The sequence below is a fragment of the Garra rufa genome, chromosome 2 (genome assembly GCF_049309525.1).
Source record: "Garra rufa chromosome 2, GarRuf1.0, whole genome shotgun sequence".
Taxonomy (NCBI): domain Eukaryota; kingdom Metazoa; phylum Chordata; class Actinopteri; order Cypriniformes; family Cyprinidae; genus Garra; species Garra rufa.
Window position 1 is genome coordinate 73,411,444 of NC_133362.1, and position 18,700 is coordinate 73,430,143.

Genomic DNA, 18,700 nt, shown 5'->3' on the forward strand with positions numbered 1-18,700 from the left:
GTCGCAATCCTCTGTAAGGTCTATTGCCATCATGAATTGTCCTAATTGTAAGTTTATTCTTTTAAAGTGTATGTGATTCGAATGACTGTATGAGTATAGCGAATGCATGTATTAGTGTGTTTTAATTCTGTAATGAAATGATTTGAACAGATTGTTCTTTTTAACAGTGTTATGTGCTGGTGAATTTGTTCTGTTTTAAAGAAAGGCTTTATGTCAAATGATTGCAGTCTGATGAGATTACTGTGTATTGAACTGTGTTCAAATCTGAAATTAAATAGTTTTATACTACAGGGCCGTTAAATGCTTGAATCTGATTGGCTGAGGAACGTTCTAGAGGTGTGCATTATATTCAGGGAAACGCACAGCAAACGTAGTTCCAGGCAGCTTAGACTGCAGTACATGTCTATATCACTTCGCCATACGATTTCAGTTATTTCAAAGGTCCTTACAGCCCAAAACAGCAAAATAACTAAAACCCACAATGACACTGGCCAAACTAATAAATACAGTAAACATCCGGATAAAAACGACAGATCATTTCCATGTTTTTCCACAATATATTACGTTTTATTATGTACGTAAAGCACAAACTATTTCTCTCGCCCTCTCTCACTCACCTCACAGACGCACACACATAACATTACAGTTTGCACTCGCGTTAGCATTCGCGCTAATGTTGTTAGCGCTGCTCTGACGATTAACAACTTAAGGTTTCTTTGAAAACAAACAAACAAAAAAAGTGCAATATGCGGAATAGCTATTAGAGTTGAACATAACTGAAGAAAACTGGCCTATGACGGGTTGAAATGTAGGGCTATAATATGTCTTAAAAGTGGAAAATGGAAATATAATGGATGTACAGCGAAAAAAGTTTTATATACTCGGTATTGTTTCCTAATGTTTTTTTTTTACTAGGGATGTGATGAGGAAGAGCCTTATGAAAGGGTGATGACCTACTTATAAAAGCTTTTTGATTTTATGGGACGTCACCCAAAACTTAAAATTCTGTCATCATTTGCTCACTCTCATGTATGTAGTACAAAGCTGCATGACTTTGGATACAGAGTTTGAAACAACATGAGAGTGACTTAATGATGTCAGATTTTTAAGTTTTGGGTGACGAGGCATGTTTGTAAGGCAGGCATTTGACTTGATTTATGCATTAATCCAGTTTAACTTTAAGTTTTGAAGCCTAAAATGTTAAAGCATGAAAAAAATAAGTACTGTTCATCAACAAATGAATGTTTGAATACATTTTGCAATTTTTGAATTGTATTGTATTGTAGAAAATGTATTTTTAGTTATATACAGATTTTTTTATTATTATTTATTGTTCTGTGACTACAAATCACATATTTCTATCTGTTCAGACTAATAGTCTTATGTAGTTGTCTGTATTAATCTGTTTATATATAGATCCTTTTCCAAAAATTAGCATATTGTAAAAAAGTTCATTATTTTATTTAATGTACTGATAAACATTAGACTTTCAAAAAAAAAGAAAGAAAAACTTTTCTTTTAAAAGAAAAGTGTTTTTAATACAAAAAAAGTCAACCTTCAAATAATTATGTTCAGTTATGCACTCAATACTTGGTCGGGAATCCTTTTGCAGAAATGACTGCTTCAATGCGGCGTGGCATGGAGGCAATCAGCCTGTGACACTGCTGAGGTGTTATGGAGGCCCAGGATGCTTCGATAGCGGCCTTAAGCTCATCCAGAGTGTTGCGTCTTGCGTCTCTCAACTTTCTCTTTACAATATCCCACAAATTCTCTGTGGGGTTCAGGTCAGGAGAGTTGGCAGGCCAATTGAGCACAGTAATACCATGGTCAGTAAACCATTTACCAGTGGTTTTGGCACTGTGAGCAGGTGCCAGGTCGTGCTGAAAAATGAAATCTTCATCTCCATAAAGCTTTTCAGCAGATGGAAGCGCTCCAAAATCTCCTGATAGCTAGGAAATTTTAATTTAATGCTGTTAAATTTTAAAAATGACATGTATTAATTTTGTGTTTTATATTATGTGTTCTTTAATTTTATAGCATTTGTTTTTGTTGAAACTAATATTAAAATTGTAGTTATCTTAAATGGTATAGGCTATGTTTCCTGCAATTTTAATTCCTGTGTAAATGCATTTATGCCGCTTCAGAGCAGCATTGAGCAGTCTGTGTAAATGCACATTTTCGTGGTTTTATGCCGCTTCAGATTTGGTTTCTGTGCCGCCTTTGCTGTGTAAAGATGCCATAAGATAACAAATATTTACAAAATACACAACCTCAAAAAGAGGAAAAAGAAATTGAACAATGTGAGACATGAGCAGAGCTGAAAGCATATAAAAAGAGTGGGTTATTTATGTGGAAACTGCTAAATTAAAAGTACATCTATTAATGATCATTGCCATTCTAGCTTTTGATGTATGGAGGACAATATAAGGATTAATTAAAAGGGAAGTCCCTCCAAAATGTCTGCCCTAAGGTGCCACAACTACCATGTGGTTTTTATTGAGCCCCAAGTTTTTAAACCAGGTGCCAAGTAATGAAGTAAAAATACTTGACACCTCTGAAACTGCTCGAAATGTCCCAACCAAGCACCAGTGAGGAGGTTGGCAGTCAGGAAGACCTGAATACCTAAGAAAGACATCGGCATGGTTAAGAAAGTTACTTGAACAATTTCTCAGACGAATCCAGGGAAAAACAAAAAAATGGTAGAGACCCAAGTTTGCTATTAAGGAAAATGATGTGGCACATGTTCCTAAAAGTGATGTGGTGAAGAAGCTGCCTCAACCTAAAAGGCCTGGAGGAACCACATGGAGAGAGCAACTCCTCATCTTTCCCTGTAACCTTCAGGCTTGGAATGAAGAGTAGGTCTGGCTCTAAGGGTCTTGTGTTCTGACTGTGTTCTAATCTAACTGGTTCTATCTGTCCTTTGAATGTTAATTAAAACATTCTGAATTATATTATGTTGTTTTTGATTTTGTTCAGTTACTTTCAAGTGTTTAGAAAAAAATGTGCTTAATTGACCAATCCCCATGATTCTGTTACTAGTTATGGCAAAATTATATGTTTTGTTGTTAATTTTTATTAATCTCAGATTTTATATGATTATCTGGATTTGGGATAACCAACAAGTTTTAATCTGGATCTTTATTCGTTTTTTTATGCTTGGCTTAACACTTTAGTAATTATTCTTTGCTCTTAACTTATGATCTGCCTTATATGTACCATTCTTACTGTGTCTATTGCAACAATGTGCAAAAAAAGAGGAGATTGTTAGTATCTTAATCATACTCATTGTTGACTTTTGACTTGTGAAGCTGCGGAGCTTCAGCACCACGGACAGCAGCCGATCCAGAGCTCAGAGCAGCAGTGGATGTGACGACTACCAAAGCAACAACAGACATCCATGCATTACAGTTAAACTTAGCTACTAATAGTTTTTCATCAATGTATTAAATTATTTAAAATGTAATAGCAATATTGGAGTAAATAACAAGGTTTCTAGGCAGTTCTGACATGTCTTCAATGTTGAGAATTTCCTATGACATTACTGAATCAGTAAATACATTAATAAACAAAAAAATTGTCCAGTTGTCAGGTGCTCAAGTGAAACGTTGTTGTATAGGGGTGACCAATACACATATAATTCATATAATTATTTACAAGTAGAACACAGCAACTAGGCAGAGGTTAGACTAGTGAAGCATGTCAACATGGTTCGCTGTGAGCCATCCAGCTGAAGATCCTGAACCTCTTCATGAGTGGCATGAAATGAACTGGCAGCAAACCTTTTCTTCACTTCAATAATACAGCAAGGCAAGCCAATAACACTGACAGGCTGTACAAAAGTCTTCCCCTTTTTAAATCACCTCTTGTCCAAATTCCGTGAACCGTATCAGCCTAACATTGTGGAAAAACTTTGCAACAATGCATCAATATGCATTGATGAGAGGATGCTTCTGTGGCATGGGCACCTCACTCGCAGGGTGTACAATGCTCAAAAACCCATCAAATATGAAATAAAATCCTACATATTGTGCGATTCTAAAACAGGGTACTGTTGAAAATTCTGGCAGTTTCTGGCAACTTAAAAAAAAATGCTGCCAGGGAAAGAGTAAAAATACTTTTGAAATGTCTTATGAGTTAATTAGAAATGTTTGCACTAATGCTGTGCACTAATGTAGGTTTTGCAACTGAACAAATTACATCAAGGTGAGTTTAAGTAAACTGCAAAAACTATTGGTTAGTAATAGATACATTGAAAAAGTAGTATTCTTCAACATTTTTAAAAGATTCAAGATAAAATTGATTGTAAGACCATTTGTAGACATCATGGCAGCCAGTGTTGTGGATTGGGTGAAAGGGGGTCTGTGATTATTTGTTAATCTAATGAAAAATTGATTATTTGGTCTAATGAACAACTGTGTCTGGTTGTTCCGGACCCTACATTGTTTTTTCTGAGCAACACATAGGCAACAAAGAATGTCGGCAGTGGTGTCAAAAGTATTCACATTCATTACTCAAGTAGAAGTATAGATACTAAGATTTAAAAAGACTTTTGTAGAAGTTGAAGTATCAACTCAAGCTTTTTACTCAAGTAAAAGTATAAAAGTACTGGTTTCAAAACTACTTAAAGTAAAAAAAGTAAAAGTAAAGTAAGGAAAAAAATGCCATTAAGGACAAAAGCTTAGGCCGCGCCACAGGGGCCTATTGTGCACTACCCCACTTCCCCAAAAAACATTTCTAAAGGCCATAGTGACTATGTTATATTAAAATGTTAATGTTGAAAAATTGGGGATGCACTAGGCCAGTGGTTCTCAACTCCAGTCCTCAAGGCCCACTGCTCTGCACATTTTGTATGTTTCTGAATCTGACACACTCAGTTCAGTTCATGGATCTTTCTCCTAATGAGCTGATGATCTAAATCAGGTGTGTTAAATGAAGGAGACACACAAAATGTGCAGAGCAGTGGGCCTCGAGGACTGGAGTTGAGAATCACTGCACTAGGCTACTAGCCTGGCAAGCCAGACCCACATAAATGTAGGGTCTGGGCACTCTCCATAGACAGGGCTCAACCGGCGGGGTGGGATAAACGGTTGTCTTTCAAACTCCTCGCCACGCAATAGGATAGCGCTACAACCAATCAGAGACTTAGTCGGTCAGGTGACGTAGTCAGAGCGACGAAGATTTTTAACAAAAATCAGTGCACTGTGCAGTCTGTCAGCTAAATAATAGACATAGATGGGCACTAAACCTTTAAAAGTAAACAAAAACATGCACAGACAAATCCAAATTACACCCTGCGGCTCGTGACGATACATTGATGTCCTAAGATACACACCCACGTCCATCTGTCATGAGCACGAGTTTAGCATATCTATGATTCGACTCGTCACATGTGAACGCGCTTTGATGTAGTATACGCAAACACCGAAAGGGGAAATATGTAAAAAAAAGTCCAGGATGAGTTTGCGCAAGCAAACGTAATCTTTTTCAGCTTTAAATGGGTTTGAACAACCAGGACAAGCGCAAGTAATTACCATTTTGAATAGCCGCTATATCCACAATCTCTTGTGCTGTGTAAACAATGAGTGTCGTATAGACGGTTTCAACGGCAACAACATAAACAAACGTTACTGCGCATGAGCGCTTTTGTGGCCCAAACTTAACTTCCGGTAGACATCCAAATAGAATCAATAACAACAGCTAAGTCCTTCTAGAGTAGATTATTTTTTTTAATAACAAGCGAAATATGTTGGCTGCGTAAATTAGACTGATTTATTAAAAATGCAAACTCATTACTTCCCAGTAGGAGGTGCTTTAAGCACGAGAAACGAGGTTTCCCCGGTATAGACAAAGCAGCTCTTAATTTAAAAACGCTGCCTTATGCAGGATGAAATGAAATGACATTTTCTAAAGACAGTCTTTCTTCAGAAATACAGTGATATAAAAACACCCACGCCTTGGTTTGATTTTTAAACGTGTATTACGTTTATTCAACGAAGTCTATTAACAGATTAATTAATTACTCGATTAATTCCAATTTCCAATTGGAAACTCAGTCGGTTTTTATATCGTGGCAGGTCGCCACAAATAAATAAATGTGTGGGAAACACATACCACAGCACAATAACCTGAGACCAACTTCATTACTCATTATTAGCTGCGTTTGTAGCCCGCGACACGAACCAGACAGATAAACAAACACAGACCGGAAGTTAACTTAGGTCCAGGCGCGTGCGCCCGATGAAACCGTCTATACACGCCACAGATCGCTTCCGGTGTTTGCGTATTCTACACCACAGCGCGTTCAGATGTAACGAGCTCCTGCTCAGGACACATGGACGTGGGTGTGTATCAAAAGTAAAAAAATATATAAATACTGTTCAGTTTTCCACGCTTAATTCACGGAACCAGGAATTCATGTCTGACTGAATTTATGGTCGCAGGTCAGACGTCATCATGTTAAGCCCGCCCACCGACTCGTGATTGGCCCGGTACATCTTGGATTTTTCGGAAATTTAAGTGAATTGAGAGTAACTAGACTGACCTTAGAAGCAAATGTAATTTGCTGCCGCTAGGGGCGCGTCTAGATTCTAGGCTACTAGGCTACCTGTTTTAGCTGCATATTTGCCCATTGAAAATAAGCACATTTTATTACAATGCAAATACATTAAAGAACCATAAATGTGCACTACTGCATTAACATTAGTTTCATGGAGCGGAAGATATGATGATTAGTTGCTGCCTATAAGTATTGTTATCGCAACATTGTCAATAGCGTTGTCAATCGCAAACGCTAATTTATTCAAATGTCTTTCTACCAAACTGCCTACTGTAGCTTCATTTGCAGAGGATGAAGAGAAAGCACCAGTTTGATAAATAAGCTAGTAGTGGCAAAATAATAACTAGTAAGAAATAATCTTTTTTGAGTAACGACCCGAACACTGGCTATATCCTTGCTGGAGTTCAGGGCTGGACTGGGGTTAAAATTTGGCCATAGACAAATCCAGCCCACAAGTTCCCCCATGAGTTTTGTTGGATTATAGGGCCTTTAATTGAAGTAAATAAATAAATGAATAAAACAGGACAGAATCAAATAATGACAGATACTGAATTCAAATGCAACAAATTAATAATGCATTTTTGTCACATAGAAATGCATGCAGTAAAGCATTGATTTTGAGCTAGAATGCGGGACATTTATTGCTAATAATTTCTGTAAAATATAAAACATAGCAAATCTATATGACTTACTTTTGTAGAACACAAAATATATTTTGCAGAATGTAATCAAACATATTTGTTGACCTGTGATTTCTACTCTATAGACAAAATTTTTGAATTTCTCAAAGTATATCAACCTTTATGTTCCACAGAAGAAAGAAGTAGTTCATACAGAATTTAAATTACACGATGTTGAGTAAATGACAATTTTTATTTTTGGGTGAACTGTCCCTTTAAGAACTTTAATATTTGTAGTGAACACCTTATTTATATAAGGCACTGATATTTATCCTTAATCAGGCTCTTATTGAATTAACATTTTACTCCAATTAAAATGAATTACAACTTAGCATTTAAAAAGAAAGAAATTATTGCTTAAAATCCAGATATTAACTGACTAGTATTAGTAAGATATAGTCACAAGAAAACATTACAATGGTTATGTTTTTTTTAATAATTCATAATAATAAACTATGAAATTTTTAATAAAAAAATGACAGTAATTATGTATTGGCGTTTATCACGTTACCTCATCATGCGAGATGGGCCGATTGCAGAACAGCAGAACCATACGTCACAGCAGTCACACGGCAGCAACGCTGCGGCAGCAGGCTCAGACGGTAAGTGGGCGGAGTCTCCGTCGCAGATCGGAAAAGGGTGAAAATAGCAATAAGTGATCAACTTATATTTTTTCTTGTCCTTTTCTTATTTTTAATGTTGTTATTGTTATTTGAAGAAAAAATAAAAATAATTATGAACACCAGAATTTGCTCTACTTATCTTTGTGGAGCGTTTCAAAGTTAAAGCTGTTAATGTTAAGTCCGTATTATGTATATGAGTGCTCGCGCCTGTTTATACACATATATACATACACGAAATTACTATTAACCGTAAGATACAGTTACACTATTAACTGTAAGATACGATGTGTGTGTGTGTGTGTGTATGCATGTACATACATACATATATACATACAGTATATTACAGTTAATACTGCAACTGTATCTTACGGTTAATAGTAATTTTTACAGTAAAAAAATATTAAAAGAAACAGTATAGAGTACAAAGCTTAAACAAAAAAACAAAACAAAACAAAACTTGAGCAATAGAACATTTTTATTTAGTTAAACTACTATTTTTTACTTAATCTTTTCAGTATCAAACAATTTTCCATAGTAAATAATACCATGTACTATACACAAAAACTGGATTTTCCAAAAAATAATACAAAATCAAGCACAAAAAAAGTTATAGCACTGAAGGCACACATTTAACAAGAACAACAATAATAATCACAAATTACTCAAGTTAAACCTAACTAAATTAGGTTAAACCTAAAATAAATCAAAACTCTTTATACGTACAGTTAAGCCTGAGGCCTGTTTTGACCCTACACTCATTAAGGAAAATGTTCATATCATCCTTACATTCAAAATTAAACATGAAGGGCTCTTTGGCCAGCTGAATCGCATCATTTGTTTCTGCCTGTGAAAGCTGCAGAAGAGCTTTTTTCTGGTCTTCATCAGTCAATGTCAGATACCACGGCTCTTCTACTGATCCTCTGAAAAGATGTTGGTTGACTCGCAGCCACTGAACTGCCATGTGGAGGTCCTTTGTTATCCCTGTCTCCTAATGAGAAATTTACAAACAAATGGGATAAAAGTTTTTTTTTAAAGATAAAGTTTATTGATTATTTCATTAATTTGTCAGGTACAATGCAAAAAATGATGTTGAAGCAACTAGTTTCTGCAGGTATTGTGCTGTTTGGAAATGTTTTTGAAAATACATCATATTTTAGCCAGGATGTATAACAGGATGTATGAGTTTTGAAAATCTATTTTCTCATGTGTCTCTAGACAAAAAAACATACCATGTCACTGTTTTTAAGGTCCTCGTCAGTTGGCCCCTGCACATCAACAAGGGCATGCTGCCTGTGACAAATTATTTTCACTTTATTTATAGTCTGAGAAAAAATTATATAAAAAATAAAATGTATTAACTGAGAAAAACATAATACAGAGAAAAAGATACCTCTCGACAGCAAAATTCTCCAACAGAATAAGGCACCACCATTTTCGTACACTGGAAAAATCAGACTTGCAAATAGAAAAAAACAAAAAACACTGTTAATAGACCAACAAACTGATTAAAGACCAAATAATCTTTTTAGCACTCACTGCTCTGAAGTCAAAGGGTGCCTCAAAGACTGTATACAAAGCATACTGAAAAACAAACAAAAAAAAAAAAAAAAATTTATATAAAAAAGTCCAAAGAAAGGACTTTGTGTTTTTCATGATGATGAAAAGTGTTTTTTCCCCCCTTCTTTCTCACCATCAACAAGAAGACTCCACAGTCAACGGAGCAGATCAACTGTTGTGGAACATTCTAAATAACAGAATATCATTTGGGTTATTTGTGAAAAGGATATGACAAATGGCGTATAGTAGCTTCAGTATGAGTAGCTTTTGTTTTATAAAAACCTAATAAAACTGACCTTGTTTTTGATAAGCTTCCACTGTCCTGGGGCAATTCTGCTTGTCAATTTACTGCAACAAAATTGAACAGAAATGTTTAAGGTAGCCATTTATTACATTAAAGCAATTAAATTGCACTGCAAAACAACATTTCAAACTAAAAAGAACATGCAGAACATCATGCAAGAGTACTTTGTGCAAATGAGCATCATGCCAAGAACAAACAGTAAAGAACAGCAAACTTGAGAATAGCGAACTTCGAACAGCAAACCTTGAACTGAGAACTTTGAACTGGGAACATAATATCTAAATTTATTAGTGCAACCTGAAGACAATGACATATTGTGCATCACCAATCCCATAGGGATTATTTGAATCAAGGAAATGCATTATGTTGCTCTTAGGCTTCAGGACCTGTGAATTACAGTTGTTAATGCACTGAATCCTAATACTTTAAACACAATTTAATAGTAACTAGTAATGGCAATGATTAGAAATGAATGCAATTAGTTAACATTTTAGCAGCATTAAATGGAAAGAAAATAAGGAAAACCATACACATAGCATCCAGTGTCCTTTGTTACAAGCAGGGAGCAGAATGCAGTCTTTGGATGCAATGTCATCCTGGGGTTAACACAAGATTCATTAAATTGTGTTACTGCAATTAGAACTGTTCAAATTTTAAATAAAACATAACATTATTGACTTACTGGAAAAGATGTAAATGGATCCAAATCAAGGGGTGGTAGCCAGGTAAAAACAACATAGCTATCCACTGCCAAAACATCCATTCCCTTAGTAAAACAATTTCAAAACCGTTAGAAAAGACAATTACTTCTTAATAATTTGTAGCTGTAGAAAAACATACCTTTTCTTTAGCCACCATGACAATCACTTCAAGACAAGCATTTGCAATCTGGATAAAAAAATATCAATGAGTGTTTGCAATCAGTTGTAGTCAAATTTTGTTTTATTTTTTCAATAACTGTGTGTCCACTTACTGTTGCCTCAAGCTCTGCATTGAGGCCCAACGTCCAGAAATCTTTTCGATGCAGTCTTATGTTCCCAACTTGAGCAATGGTCTCATCTGGATCATTTTTACTCAAAGTCCAGTTAAGCTTTACCACAGATAAAGGTAAAAATACCAAAATAATTTAAATTCAGAACACACAAAATGTATGAAGACATAAAATCAAATGATATTACCATTGCTGACTGCCTATCACTTGGCCGGAAATCCCAACAGCTTCTACTGGCAGACAAGTGTTTGATGTCACATGTTCCTGTTGCAGTGAAGACATTTTAAAAATAATTATTCAAAAAACAAATTAATTAATGTATTTCCACTTTACATAACCTCCCTGATTTAGCACTGGTTGAAAACACTCACCACTGGTTGTAACCTTTGTAGCAGTTGGAGTACTGTCCTCCATCATAACCTGGTTCCCACCTGGTTCCTCAGGTGAGAAGCATGGATTACCTGTTTAAAAAAGTAATTCATCATTTCGTTTTACTGGAAATGGACTCCAAAATCCTCTCCAGGCTGACATCCCCTTAAAAACTTTCTTTCATGACCTTGAATGTTACTTACGAAAGAGTGGCACAAATGGCGCATTATAGACAACATTACAAAACTTGAAAAATCCAAAACATTCACCACTAGATGTAACCATCGTAGGAGTCTGTGTACTGTCCTCCATCACAACATCAGTTCCTCCTGGTTCCTCAGGTGACAAGCATGGATTACCTGTTTAAGAAAGTGAATTCATCAATGGTTAGTGGATTGTTAGTGTTAGGTTAATATGTTATAAAAGACAAGTTAAATTTACCCAACACTGCTTGGCCATACATATTTGTCGCCAGCATGGACCCAAAAGTCTTCCTTAATCTATGCAGCACTTTGTTGTTTTTCTTGACATTATAGTGATGGATTATGTTTCTCATTTGAAAAATATGTGTAGATGGCAAAGACATGTTCAAAAAGTAGTTATTCTTTTTCATCTTTGCAAATAGTTGCTCTGCCACCTGGCTGTTTACTTTCCCAGCCAACTGAGGTACTAAAGTGAGTTTCCTCAACACATCTTTGATGTCTTTTGTATTGGCTTCGTGAAAACGGTCATAAAGCACATAGTGATGAGATGATCCTGTCACTGGGTGCCCGTTGATGTCTGGGACTGCCTTTTTAGTGTTCAGCCAAGGTAGTGACACTTTAAGCTTTCCACTTTTGGCCAGTTCAATGTTTAACTGAGAAGGTTCAGCCAAACGTCCTTCAAATGGAGAGATAGGTACCTTCTCTGATTCCCTCAGATTCATGTGGGTTGCAAGACCCCGTGCAAAGTCATAAATTATTACATTTGGCATATGTTTCCAAGATAACAGTAAATCTGCAAAGTCTCGAGGGCTTTCGGCTCGCAGATTGCATTTGATGCTGTAAACAATCCCACATGGGCACATGATCACTGCCCAGCCTCCTAGAAGAACATAAAAGATGTAAGAGACAACAGTCAAGTCTATTGTATTTTGTTTGTTGCTTCTAAACTAAAGCTTACCAGAGGCACCCCAGATTTTCTCAAAGATTTTGTCATATGCCTGCCTGGACTTCATTTCATTTGATAACCTCAGAAGAAGGTCACTACGAGATCCATGAGAGTCCAAACCGCATTCTCTGCATAACTTTCTAACGACCTCAACCTTAATATTCAACAAAAATATATTATTTTTTAAAAGTAGTATAGTAAGCAAGTTAATAAAAAAAAATAAAAAAACACAGTTGGGTGTTTTTAATTAACGACCCTACCTTTTGTTTAAATAGTTCTTCTCTGAGTCTGTCTTCCGTAACCGTAATTTCTGAGATTTCGGATACAGACTTTGAGACATGAATCTTTTCGAACTCTGTGTTTAGTACAAAGTCTGAACACCGTGTGCGCTTGCCAACCAAGGAGCCCAAAATTCATATGTTGGGGATACAGCAAATGGATTATGTCTACCACCTAAACACAAAAAATAGCATTGTATTTACATTTGCATTTTTTACAAGCTTTCCAGTAATGAAGACAAAAAGTGTGGTCATACTTGCAACAAATCCACGACCAATCATATCGTTTGACAAGGACTCCCAAAACTCTTCCAGGTTGACATTCCCATTGTAATTCTCCACAGGACCTTGAATGTCACTTACTAGGATAGAACATACATAGTGTATTATGACAAGATTATCACACTTTAAAAAAAATCGAATTGCAATGAACATATAAGAAATACAATGCAACTTGCTTTAGATTAAGGTGTCTGCCAAATGTGAATGTAAATGCATTTACCAAGCGAGGAGTATTGCATACCTGATAAATGGAAAACACCTTTTTTGTGTAAATCCATGATCACCACAGGGGGGTGATCACCACAAGTAACACAAGAAAACTTGTAGTCATGATCAGTAAGGGCCTCAAAGTGCAGGTGTCTCCTGATGGAAACTTTACACCTGTTGTATCTTCCAAAGCCTCAACTGCTCTGCTTACAGCTGTATGGACCTGAATTTTTTTTATAAATATATCCATCTAGACCACTGGTCTCAAACTCAATTCCTGGAGGGCCACAGCTCTGCACAGTTTAGCTCCAACCCTAATCAAAGACACCTGATTGAGCTAATCAAGCTCTTCAGGGTAACTAGAAACTTCTAAGCAGGTGTGAGTTGGAGCTGGTTGAAGCTAAACTGTGCAGAGCTGTGGCCCTCCAGGAATTGAGTTTGAGACCACTGATCTAGACACTTTGTGACGTTAACAAGTATGGTTATTACCACATTAATACAAAGACCTAAATTTACCTGGAGAAGACTTCTTAATGTCAGACATAGGGGTATGTCAACGATGATGTAGTCGTTAAAGTTGTGAAGTTGGTCTTTCCACTCTTGGTATCGATAAAATATTCCACAAAGTGGACACTGCTTACAGTAGGTAGATACATCTATAATTTAAAACAAGTGTTAAATCAGAAGACCGTGTAATTGCATTGCACATGTCCACATTTTATAACAACATCCTTCCTTCAATAATGCCCAAGCTGGTAAGTATTTTAGCCCTTTTTGTAATCAGAATAGGGTCAGATAGGGGGACGACACCTGGGCACCTTTGACAAATAGCTTCGTCTGGGAAAAGATATTTTGGGTATTCTTTTCCAGGTGATGTTACACGGATATTGTCTGGTAAGACAGCAGGTATCTTCTTTTTCTGAAGAATGTACTCCACCATTTGTTTCAGTCCCGAATCTTGTGGTGGATACAAAGGATGGTCATCTGTGACATTGCTCTTCTCTAAATGAGTTTGTTCCTTTTGGTGCGGCAATTCTTCTGTGCTGAAGACAGTACGGAAAAGCTCACGGTCTGTTTGAAACAGATGCCATTTGGCAATGTATTTATGTAGACATGAACGGCGTTCTTTGGCACAGGGGCAGTGCCATGAGTTTAACTTTTTGTTGTAAACAACAATGACACGCCCCAACCGGCTATAATATGACACTTTTGGCTCAAAAACTGAAATAAATTTTTTGGACGGAAAGGAGCCAACTGAGGTTTCTACAGACAGTGGTATGCAGCTATTATTGGCCAGCTGCTGATGAGCAAGACAAAGCCTCTTTTTCTCCTCACCGAACCACCTTGCTTTCACCATTTCTGTTAAAACGCTTTCTTTTAGTGTTACTGGTTCAGCGGTTGATGTGCAGTAATTTACGGATCTGATATGTATGCACTGATACGATAAGAGCCCACTCCTCTGTGCTACATTCATGTTCACCTGGCATTCATCTGATTCGCAGTACATTTTCTGCTGCTCTCCCCACGTATTGTACTGAACATGTAGTGGAATGCTGTGACCACTTGTAACCTTGCGCACAGTGTATACTCCATTTTTCCTGTCGATACATTGGCTTGCCAAATGAAATTTGCCATTAATGTCCTGACTTGGTGTGTCTGTGTGTTTACGGTCGATGTGTTTTTTTTAGATTTTTCTTATTCATGACCTTACCACATATTGGACATTTCTGTTTGATCACAGGCCGCGTACAAACTCTTCCTGAAGAAACAACGGTGTCGGTGGCTGATGGGGTTCCAGAGGTGGCTGGTGTCATGTGCAGTGTGCCGGTGGCCGATGGGGTTCCAGAGGTGGCTGGTGTCATGTGCAGTGTGCCGGTGGCCGATGGGATTCCAGAGGTGGCTGGTGTCATGTGCAGTGTGCCGGTGGCCGATGGGGTTCCAGAGGTGGCTGGTGTCATGTGCAGTGTGCCGGTGGCCGATGGGATTCCAGAGGTGGCTGGTGTCATGTGCAGTGTGCCGGTGGCCGATGGGGTTCCAGAGGTGGCTGGTGTCATGTGCAGTGTGCCGGTGGCCGATGGGGTTCCAGAGGTGGCTGGTGTCATGTGCAGTGTGCCGGTGGCCGATGGGGTTCCAGAGGTGGCTGGTGTCATGTGCAGTGTGCCGGTGGCCGATGGGGTTCCAGAGGTGGCTGGTGCCATATTGCGTGATCGCGGATGCTGCACAGGTTTACAGACATCTAAATGGTTCAAAAAATCATCTTTCCTTAAAACTGTACTGGTACAGTACAGACAGTGGTAGTGTAGCTTTGGTCTGCATGCCAATCCACATCTGTGAATGGTGAAATCTGAAATATATATATTTTATATAAAATAAAAACTGCAAAGTGTAACTCCAAACCAACTTAAACATCTCTGCTGTGTATTTAAAATGTTTCAAACCGTTACCTTAAGTATATTGAGTTTGTGTAGTGATTTTGATGAAGATAAGATGGCATATGCCACTATGACAAAATGTTATATACTATTTCTAGCAAATGTATGTTAACAAATAACTTAAGATGTTCATACCTCCATGGATAACAGCTTTTTTGACGTGGGACTGAAGATGTGCATTTACTTTGGCCTGTCTGTTGGGTTTGAAGACACCAGCCTCACAAAAAGGACAGTGAAAATTGTTGCAGCAAGTTTTGCATTGCTGCAAATGAGGTAATGCTATTCCTTTTTGGATTGTTATATGTCTCTGTGGGGAAAAAATACATAACATGTTGATCAGTGCCAAAAACAGGGTAACCAATGCAAAAAAAAAAAAACAAACAAACAAAACAAAAGCAGTGCCAAAACAAATTAATATAAAAAACTAACCAAACAAAGTGAAACCAGGCTTAAGCCTAGTCTCAAGATAATATGAATGCCCGCACAGACACTTTCAATGACATATCACTAAAATATGTCATTACTATTGTCTTTGTCTCAAAATGCCACATGCAATCTTTTTACCAAAGGCACATTTGTAAAAGCTAACGTTACTTAAATGTCTTAATTGAACTATAGCCTAATGCTGGCTTGGTTTAAACCCTGTATGTGAAACCAGGCTGTAAATTATGATAGTATGTGATAAAGTAAGTACATAGCAAAGCCCATTTATACAAAAAATATATAAATAGCAACGTTATATGTAACTTATTCATTAACTTTATTCAACAATCGATTAACTACACAGACAACTTTTTACCGTGAACTCATCCTCCGCCATAACGTTCTTCTTCTTCTCATTATTTCCACCCACTTCCTGTCTGAGACGATGGCTCCGCCTACTTCCGATCTGAGACAGCGACTCCGCCCACTACCGTCTGAGCCTGCTGCCGCGGCGTTGCTGCCGTGTGACTGCTGTGACGTATGGTTCTGCTGTTCTGCAATCAGTCATTATTGCATCATGCAGCTGTTTTCAGCAGCCCAGCAGATCTTACAGAACCTTTAATGTTCTCATATCACACAACTGCCTAACACAATTCTGTGTTAAATTTGAATGCGTCAAGCCACTTGCGCTGTTTATCACTTTACATCGCGGTGGAATTGTCAGCGCTGTGCAGGTGACTGATTCCGCCGCTTCACGCTTTCGGGCTATTTGCAGTTTCGAATGTCATTTAAAACAGCACCTAATATGGGGGAGGTCTGCCTCACATCGGCGATCGGCCCACTACTCCACCGACCCACCGGGAATGTCCCGGTTCTCCCCGATGGCCAGTACATCCCTGCTGGAGTGTGACGTGATTTGTGTCATGTGCAGGTGTGATGGATCACGTACAAACCAATAGGGTTTCAGAATGGTATATGTTCGTACAACCAAATTCACTCTATGTGGATGGCGCGATTTATCTGGATAGTTTTTTTTTTTTGAACAATGACATGAATGAAAACAAGCCGAAAAGAAATAGGAGTAACGAGTCTATTTTTAAAATGTAAGGAGTAGAAAGTACAGATAATTGCGTGAAAATGTAAGGAGTAGAAGTAAAAAGTCGGCTGAAAAATATTTACTCCAGTAAAGTATAGATACCCAGAATTTCTACTTAAGTAAGGTAACGAAGTATTTGTACTTCGTTACTTGACACCTCTGAATGTCGGTTTGTAGAGTAATTTACAACAGCTTCAGATGTGGCTCATCCAATCAGAATCAAGGACCAAAACTGTTTTATACATTTTGGTTGAAACTCTTTCCACACTGAGGGGATCTGTCAGACTTCTCTATTGTGAATTTTAATGTGCCTGTTAAGATTTTCTTTTAGAGTGAAACTCTTTCCACACTGTTGGCAGATAAAAAGGCTCTCTCTATTGTGGATATTCATGTGCTTGTCAAGGTTTCCTTGTTTACTGAAACTCTTTCCACATTGATTGCATGTGTAAGGCTCTCTCCAGTGTGAATTTTCATGTGGTCTTTAAGGGTTCCTTTTTGAATGAAACTCTTTCCACACTGTTGGCAGATGAAAGATTTCTCTTCTGTGTGAATTTTCATTTGGGCTTTAAGGGTTCCTTTTTGAATGAAACTCTTTCCACACTGTTGGCAGATGAAAGATTTCTCTCCTGCGTGAATTTTCATGTGGACTTTAAGGTTTGTATTTTGAGTGAAACTCTTTCCACACTGTTGGCAGACAAAAGATTTCTCTCCATTGTGAATTCTCATGTGTATTTTAAGGTTTGCTTTTCGAGTGAAACTCTTTCCACACTGTTGACAGATGAACGCCTCTCTCCAGTGTGAATTTTCATGTGGTCTTTAAGGGTTCCTTTTTGAATGAAACTCTTTCCACACTGTTGGCAGATGAAAGGCTTCTCTCCAGTGTGAATTTTCATGTGGACTTTAAGGTTTGCTTTTTGAGTTAAACTCTTTCCACACTGTTGGCAGACGAAAGATTTCTCTCCTGTGTGAATTCTCATGTGGATTTTAAGGTTTGCTTTTCGAGTAAAACTCTTTCCACACTGTTGACAGATGAAACGCCTCTCTCCAGTGTGAATTTTCTTGTGGACTTTAAATTCTCCTTGTTCATTGAAACTCTTTCCACGCTGATGGCAGATGAAAGATTTCTCTTCTGTGTGAATTTTCATTTGGGCTTTAAGGGTTCCTTTTTGAATGAAACTCTTTCCACTCTGTTGGCAGATGAAAGATTTCTCTTTTGTGTGTATTTTCATGTGGTCTTTAAGGGTTCCTTTTTGAATGAAACTCTTTCCACACTGTTGGCAGATGAAAGATTTCTCTCCTGTGTGAATTTTCATGTGGACTTTAAGGTTTGTATTTTGAGTGAAACTCTTTCCACACTGTTGGCAGACAAAAGATTTCTCTCCAGTGTGAATTCTCATGTGTATTTTAAGGTTTGCTTTTCGAGTGAAACTCTTTCCACACTGTTGACAGATGAAACACCTCTCTCCAGTGTGAATTTTCTTGTGGACTTTAAATTCTCCTTGTTCATTGAAACTCTTTCCACGCTGAAAACAAGTGAAAAAACTCGTAGTTCTTGCCTTTTGAGCTCTTTTTTGTGTAAATGTATTTTCTGACTGTAAGGAACAAAATGATTTTTTTCCAGTTATGGAAACATGAAGATTCTCAAACTGATCTTTCTCTTCAGTTTCATTCAGTGTTTCTCTCTCCTCTTTCAGTGCTGTTGGGCCTAAGGTGGGAAAACAAAGAAATAAAAGTTAACCCCAGTTTAATGCCA

General features: G+C 37.5%; 1 protein-coding gene and 1 long non-coding RNA gene across 2 annotated transcripts in view; one reads left to right on the forward strand and one right to left on the reverse strand.

Moving 5' to 3' along the window:
- The window catches only part of LOC141325733 (uncharacterized), a 779,461-nt gene that overhangs the window by 57,569 nt on the left and 703,192 nt on the right, over positions 1-18,700 (forward strand). The window lies entirely within an intron of this gene.
- LOC141325746 (uncharacterized) lies at positions 10,590-11,150 on the reverse strand. The gene is made up of 4 exons (XR_012353835.1): positions 11,083-11,150; positions 10,899-10,975; positions 10,694-10,810; positions 10,590-10,608 (listed from the first exon to the last, which is right to left on the reverse strand). It is a non-coding gene; the product is annotated as an uncharacterized lncRNA (long non-coding RNA).